Raw genomic sequence first — 8,468 nt, 5'->3', positions numbered from 1 at the left:
AGCCTCCCCCTCTTCCCCACCGCCCATCTCACTCTTCCTATCCCCAGACCTCCCCATCCTCTTCCCTCTCTTCTTCGTCGATGCCGGCAGCGGGGAAACCATAACCCCCCTAACCCCCAGCTCCTCCCTCACCTCCTCCTCCCCTTCTCTCAACCTCTCCCTGTTCCCCCCATCGCCCCTCTCCCCTTCTCCTCTCCTTCCAGGGCTGTGGCCGGCACCTCTCCGACATCCTCCTGCTCCTCCACCTCTGGCACCACCTCTCCCACTCTCCCCTCCGTCTCCTTCACCGGTCCCACCTCTCCTTCCGGTCCTTTTCCGGCCATCCTCTGCCCGTCCTCCTCTCTTCCCGCTGCTTTTTTTCGGTCCTCCTCTGTTGCAGCCGGACATCCCTCTGACCCTTTGCTCGGGTCAGGAACTCCCTCTCCTCTTCTTCCTCCTCCCCCCCCCCTCTGGGGAGATACTTGTCCATGTATCTCCCCAGGAAGGCCCTCACCTCCTCTTCCTTCACATGCGGGTTAAACATGTTTACTGTGATGACCCGGAAGCTGTTTCTTGCCAGGCTCGCCACCCCATAGTGGCACATTGGTCTGGTCTTTTCGATCTATTTTGCCTTTCCCATGACCTCATCGTGCTTTGCCTCCGTGTGAAACACCACGTCAAAGGCCCCTTCTAGGGGGTTCGCCTGGAGGCACAGCAAGTCTTTTACGACTAGCTTCAGGACCCACATCAGTATAGTCCTCCCGAAAGTTTCCCTTCCAAAGGGCTCCATCTCCTTCTCCCTCCATACGAACCTTATCGCATTTGTGATCATGTCCATTTCCGTTGGAATTGCAATTCTAGTTCCTCCAAGTTTTTAGAGTTACATGAATTTGAAATAGCCTTTCCAACTTTTACTCTGTGGCTTACGGCCATACCTGCCGGAGTATGCCTGATCTCGTTTGTCCTCGCAAGCAAAGCATGGTGGTGCCTGGTTAGTACTTAGTTGGGTAGACTGCTTGGGAATACCAGATGCTTAAGCTTCTTGCCCAGTGGATAATACTCTTGTAAGAACATTAATGATATAATGTCCATTAAAAATGGAATGGCTGTTCTAGTTCTTCAGTTTTTTGAGTTACATGAATTTGAAATAGTCTATCCAACTTTTATTCCATGAGTTACAACGATACCAGCCTCAATACTTCTGATCTCGGAAGCTAAGCAGAGTTGGGCCTGGTTAGTACTTGGTTGGGAGACTGATTGGGACTACCAGGTGCTGTAATCTTTTTGCCCAATGGATTATACTATTGCATACAAAGTAATAAAAATGTCCATTTACGTTGGAATGGCTAATCTCGTTCCTCAAAGTTTTTTGAGTTACATGAATTTGAAATAGTCTATCCAACTATCATTCCATGGTTTACGGCCATACAATCCTTAATACGCCCTATCTCGTCAAATCTCAGCAGGGTCAGCACTGGTTAGTACACTGCTCAAAAAAATAAAGGGAACACTAAAATAACACATCCTAGATCTGAATGAATGAAATAATCTTATTAAATACTTTTTTCTTTACATAGTTGAATGTGCTGACAACAAAATCACACATTGTCAATGGAAATCAAATTTATCAACCCATGGAGGTCTGGATTTGGAGTCACCCTCTAAATTAAAGTGGAAAACCACACTACAGGCTGATCCAACTTTGATGTAATGTCCTTAAAACAAGTCAAAATGAGGCTCAGTAGTGTGTGTGGCCTCCACGTGCCTGTATGACCTCCCTACAACGCCTGGGCATGCTCCTGATGAGGTGGCGGATGGTCTCCTGAGGGATCTCCTCCCAGACCTGGACTAAAGCATCCACCAACTCCTGGACAGTCTGTGGTGCAACGTGGCGTTGGTGGATGGAGCAAGACATGATGTCCCAGATGTGCTCAATTGGATTCAGGTCTGGGGAACGTCCATAGCATCAATGCCTTCCTCTTGCAGGAACTGCTGACACACTCCAGCCACATGAGGTCTAGCATTGTCTTGCATTAGGAGGAACCCAGGGCCAACCGCACCAGCATATGGTCTCACAAGGGGTCTGAGGATCTCATCTCGGTACCTAATGGCAGTCAGGCTACCTCTGGCGAGCACATGGAGGGCTGTGCGGCCCCCCAAAGAAATGCCACCCCACACCATGACTGACCCACCGCCAAACCGGTCATGCTGGAGGATGTTGCAGGCAGCAGAACGTTTTCCACTGCGTCTCCAGACTGTCACATGTGCTCAGTGTGAACCTGCTTTCATCTGTGAAGAGCACAGGGCTCCAGTGGCGAATTTGCCAATCTTGGTGTTCTCTGGCAAATGCCAAACTTCCTGCACGGTGTTGGGCTGTAAGCACAACCCCCACCTGTGGACGTCGGGCCCTCATACCACCCTCATGGAGTCTGTTTCTGACCGTTTGAGCAGACACATTTGTGGCCTGCTGGAGGTCATTTTGCAGGGCTCTGGCAGTGCTCCTCCTGCTCCTCCTTAAACAAAGGCGGAGGTAGCAGTCCTGCTGCGGGGTTGTTGCCCTCCTACGGCCTCCTCCACGTCTCCTGATGTACTAGCCTGTCTCCTGGTAGCGCCTCCATGCTCTGGACACTACGCTGACAGACACAGCAAACCTTCTTGCCACAGCTCGCATTGATGTGCCATCCTGGATGAGCTGCACTACTTGAGCCACTTGTGTGGGTTGTAGACTCCGTCTCATGCTACCACTAGAGTGAAAGCACCGCCAGCATTCAAAAGTGACCAAAACATCAGCCAGGAAGCATAGGAACTGAGAAGTGGTCTGTGGTCACCACCTGCAAAACCAGTCCTTTATTGGGGGTGTCTTGCTAATTGCCTATAATATCCACCTGTTGTCTATTCCATTTGCACAACAGCATGTGAAATTTATTGTCAATCAGTGTTGCTTCCTAAGTGGACAGTTTGATTTCACAGAAGTGTGATTGACTTGGAGTTACATTGTTGTTTAAGTGTTCCCTTTATTTTTTTGAGCAGTGTATATGATTGTAAATTTAGCAAAAAAAAATACCATAGTGATTGAATGTCCATATAGCTGTTCCATGATATTTGCATTGCTACTAAGTAACCCTCCAATTTTTCTCCACTATTCCCCGCGCTAAAGCCCCTCCCCATCCAAAGTTGGGCTGTCATCACAGTGATCGGCATACCAACCCCGTCCCCCCGGATCCCTAGGCCCCCGAGAGGCCAGGACCCATCCATCTAAAACAGCAAACAGTGCCACCCACAAAACAGAAGCAGGTCAACCGCCAAAAGCATTTCCAATGCTCTCACCTCAAAAAAAAAAAATAATATATATATATATATATATATATATTCAGTGGGGAAAAAAGTATTTAGTCAGCCACCAATTGTGCAAGTTCTCCCACTTAAAAAGATGAGAGAGGCCTGTAATTTTCATCATAGGTACATGTCAACTATGACAGACAAAATGAGAAAAAAATCCAGAAAATCACATTGTAGGATTTTTAATGAATTTATTTGGTTTCTCAATACTTTGTTATATACTCTTTGTTGGCAATGACACAGGTCAAATGTTTTCTGTAAGTCTTCACAAGGTTTTCACACACTGTTGCTGGTATTTTGGCCCATTCCTCCATGCAGATTTCCTCTAGAGCAGTGATGTTTTGGGGCTGTCGCTGGGCAACATGGACATTCAACTCCCTCCAAAGATTTTCTATGGGGTTGAGATCTGGAGACTGGCTAGGCCACTCCAGGACCTTGAAATGCTTCTTACGAAGCCACTCTCGGGTGCCCGGGCGGTGTGTTTGGGATCATTGTCATGCTGAAAGACCCAGCCACGTTTCATCTTCAATGCCCTTGCTGATGGAAGGAGGTTTTCACTCAAAATCTCACGATACATGGCCCCATTCATTATTTCCTTTACACGGATCAGTCGTCCTGGTCCCTTTGCAGAAAAACAGCCCCAAAGCATGATGTTTCCACCCCCATGCTTCACAGTAGGTATGGTGTTCTTTGGATGCAACTCAGCATTCTTTGTCCTCCAAACACGACGAGTTGAGTTTTTACCAAAAAGTTATATTTTGGTTTCATCTGACCATATGACATTCTCCCAATCCTCTTCTGGATCATCCAAATGCACTCTAGCAAACTTCAGACGGGCCTGGACATGTACTGGCTTAAGCAGGGGGACACGTCTCTCACTGCAGGATTTGAGTCCATGGCGGCGTAGTGTGTTACTGATGGTAGGCTTTGTTACTTTGGTCCCAGCTCTCTGCAGGTCATTCACTAGGTCCCCCCGTGTGGTTCTGGGATTTTTGCTCACCGTTCTTGTGCTCATTTTGACCCCACGGGGTGAGATCTTGCGTGGAGCCCCAGATCGAGGGAGATTATCAGTGGTCTTGTATGTCTTCCATTTCCTAATAATTGCTCCCACAGTTGATTTCTTCAAACCAAGCTGCTTACCTATTGCAGATTCAGTCTTCCCAGCCTGGTGCAGGTCTACAATTTTGTTTCTGGTGTCCTTTGACAGCTCTTTGGTCTTGGCCATAGTGGAGTTTGGAATGTGACTGTTTGAGGTTGTGGACAGGTGTATTTTATACTGATAACAAGTTCAAACAGGTACCATTAATACAGGTAACGAGTGGAGGACAGAGGAGCCTCTTAAAGAAGAAGTTACAGGTCTGTGAGAGCCAGAAATCTTGCTTGTTTGTAGGTGACCAAATACTTATTTTCCACCATAATTTGCAAATAAATTCATAAAAAATCCTACAATGTGATTCTGGATTTTTTTATTTTATTTGTCTGTCATAGTTGACGTGTACCTATGATGAAAATTACAGGCCTCTCTCATCTTTTTAAGTGGGAGAACTTGCACAATTGGTGGCTGACTAAATACTTTTTTCCCCCACTGTAAACCCTTCATGATCATCACCTCTCTCACCTTCAGAAGGCTCCGTGGCCGGCACACCTCCTCCTCCACCCTCAGGCTCCTTTCCATCCGTGAAGACGCCATTCAAGAACTCTACGTCCATGCTAGACCCGATTCCATCCCCATCTGCCACAGTAGATTCCCCACCTCCTCCTCCTTCACCATCCTGGCCTCCTTTTTTCCCCGTCCTCCATCATGTCCCCCTCCTCCAACTCCTCCACACTCTCTTCTACCACCTCATCCTCCTATTGTTCCAAGTCTTCACCATCTGTTGACCCAGTACACATACAGTGAATGCCCCTCTCCCCACAGCCATTTCATGGTCTTTCCTGTCTCGCGACGCACTCTCTCGCATAATGCCCTTGTACCCCGGCACAAAAAATCAGGACAGTCCCGGACTACGTGGCCAGACTGAATACAAATTCGGCACACTTTAACTTGCCTGTCGTGTAACACACGAAAGTACTCAGACCCCTCCAACGTCTCGAACCTTGTAGAATATGGTAGTGAGCGCACCACGTCTGTGAACCGGACCTTGCAGAATCTTGTGCCATCGGCGATCTCTGTTCCCGGCCATAATCTATTAATCACAGAAACCGCCATCACACCCCATCCTTCCAATTTGGCCATTGTAACTAATATACACAGGTAAATTCATGAAGGACACCACCAGCTCATCCGATGAAATGTCCCTCGCCATTACCGTACACTATTTGATTTTCAGTCCATCCATCAGTCGCTCCTTCCCATGGATATGCGACATCGTTATCTCATACTTCTGATCCCCCTTGAATCTGCACCCCGTCACCATTCCACACGCCTCCAGAGTTGGATAGGCTATTTCAACTTCATATAACTCAAAAAACATTGCGGAACTAGAATAGCAATTCCAACGTAAATGGACATTATATCCAATGGGAAAAAGTATAATCCAATGGGAAAAAGTTTACACAACCTGGTATTCCCAAACAGTCTCCCATCCAAGTACTTAACAGGCCCGACCCTGCTGAGCTTACGAGATCGGGAATATTCAGGATGGTATGGCCGTAAAAAATATAATAAGAGTTGGATAGGCTATTAAAAAAAAATGTCACTCTAAAATCTTTGAGGAACTGGAATAACCATTCCATATTAAATGGACATTATATCATTCCTGTCTTTGCAAGAGTGTAATCCACTGGGCAAAAAGCTTACAGCACCTGCTATTCCCAAGTAGTCTCCCAACCAAGCCCGACTAAGTTTAGCTTCCGAGATCAGACGAGATCAGGCATATACAGTGGGGAGAACAAGTATTTGATACACTGCCGATTTTGCAGGTTTTCCTACTTACAAAGCATGTAGAGGTCTGTAATTTTTATCATAGGTACACTTCAACTGCGAGAGAAAAATCCAGAAAATCACATTGTATGATTTTTAAGTAATTAATTTGCATGACGTAAGTATTTGATCATCTACCAACCAGTAAGAATTCCGGCTCTCACAGACCTGTTAGTTTTTCTTTAAGAAGCCCTCCTGTTCTCCAGTCATTACCTGTATTAACTGCACCAGTTTGAACTCGTTACCTGTATAAAAGACACCTGTCCACACACTCAATCAAACAGACTCCAACCTCTCCACAATGGCCAAGACCAGAGAGCATCCCCAAAGAATGATGTTTCCACCTCCATGCTTCATGGTTGGGATGGTGTTCTTAGGGTTGTACTCATCCTTCTTCTTCCTCCAAACACGGCGAGTGGAGTTTAGACCAAAAAGCTCTATTTTTGTCTCATCAGACCACATGACCTTCTCCCATTCCTCCTCTGCCAAAGACCATCTGGATGATCCAAACTTCAGACGGGCCTGGACATGCGCTGGCTTGAGCAGGGGGACCTTGCGTGCGCTGCAGGATTTTAATCCATGACGGCGTAGTGTGTTACTAATGGTTTTCTTTGAGACTGTGGTCCCAGCTCTCTTCAGGTCATTGACCAGGTCCTGCCCTGTAGTTCTGGGCTGATCCCTCACCTTCCTCATGATCCTTGATGCCCCACAAGGTGAGAACTTGCATGGAGCCCCAGACCGATGGTGATTGACCGTCATCTTGAACTTCTTCCAATAATTGCGCCAACAGTTGTTGCCTTCTGCACAAGGCTGGGATGGGCTACAGGACAATAGGCAAGCAGCTTGGTGAGGTCTACAATTTTATCCCTGATGTCCTTACACAGCTCTCTGGTCTTGGCCATTGTGGAGAGGTTGGAGTCTGTTTGATTGAGTGTGTTTACAGGTGTCTTTTATACAGGTAACAAGTTCAAACAGGTGCAGTTAATACAGGTAATGAGTGGAGAACAGGAGGGCTTCTTAAAGAAAAACTAACAGGTCTGTGAGAGCCGGAATTTTTACTGGTTGGTAGGTGATCAAATACTTATGTCATGCAATAAAATGCAAATTAATTACTTAAAAATCATACAATGTGATTTTCTGGATTTTTGTTTTAGATTCCGTTTCTCACAGTTGAAGTGTACCTATGATAAAAATTACAGACCTCTACATGCTTTGTAAGTAGGAAAACCTGCAAAATCAGCAGTGTATCAAATACTTGTTCTCCCCACTGTACTTTTTCAAGAAATCACCCCCCCAATTTCTACAAAACATATTTTAATTCCTCACATTCTATAAAAAAAAATGCAATAGACTTTCTGGGAAACATCCACATATGTCACATTCCCTTTTTATTTCACAATTAATTTGATGTAACACCACCTTTGTAAATATTCTATTATGTCTTAATTTAAAATCATTATTTTCACACTCCTTACTATTATATTTTATATTTAAATTTTCCAATATCTTTTTTTCATCCAATTCCGGAAAATCTACTTTCCAAAATTTCTCAGCAGCCTGCCTTCTAGAAAATGTTCCTACCATTATTCTATACAATCTTTTCACTGGTATAATAGATAAATGTTTTTTATTCTTACTGCTACCAATGAACAAATTAGAAAATACAAATAAATCTTCTCTTTCAACTTCACTATTTATTAAATCAACCCATGCGCTTGGTATACTATTCTTTATCTTGTCATACATGATTATTCACTGTTCCCCTTCCCACCTCTTCATCCCATTCATTGATTGTCAAAAATAGCTTCGTCAGGTAAAAACCCTGAAATTACCTCATATGTATAATATTTTATTTGTCGTAGACCTGCACTCATAAATACTTTATGAATGCCAATGCATTTAGCACCTCTTTATAAAAATCTGGTACCTTTTCAAACATTTTCCTTTTAAGCCCCATCAATAAACCATTATCTTCACATCCACCACTCTCCTCTAAGTAGACTTTAAAGAAGTGTTTCCAGCCATAATCTTCACTGTCATACAAATATTTATTTACTGTTTTTATCCTAATTGCTTTTCTTTTGACATCTAAATCTACAAGTTTTAAACCTCCATTCACATAGTCAGCTGTCAATGTTTTCTGAGATATTCTAACTCCTTGACCATCCCATATAAAATTAGACACCACATTATTCAATTCATTTAGCACCCACTCGGGCATGTCCAG

Source organism: Coregonus clupeaformis, unplaced genomic scaffold, assembly GCF_020615455.1.
Source record: "Coregonus clupeaformis isolate EN_2021a unplaced genomic scaffold, ASM2061545v1 scaf0533, whole genome shotgun sequence".
Lineage (NCBI taxonomy): Eukaryota > Metazoa > Chordata > Actinopteri > Salmoniformes > Salmonidae > Coregonus > Coregonus clupeaformis.
Note: the sequence above shows the minus strand (reverse complement) of the source record.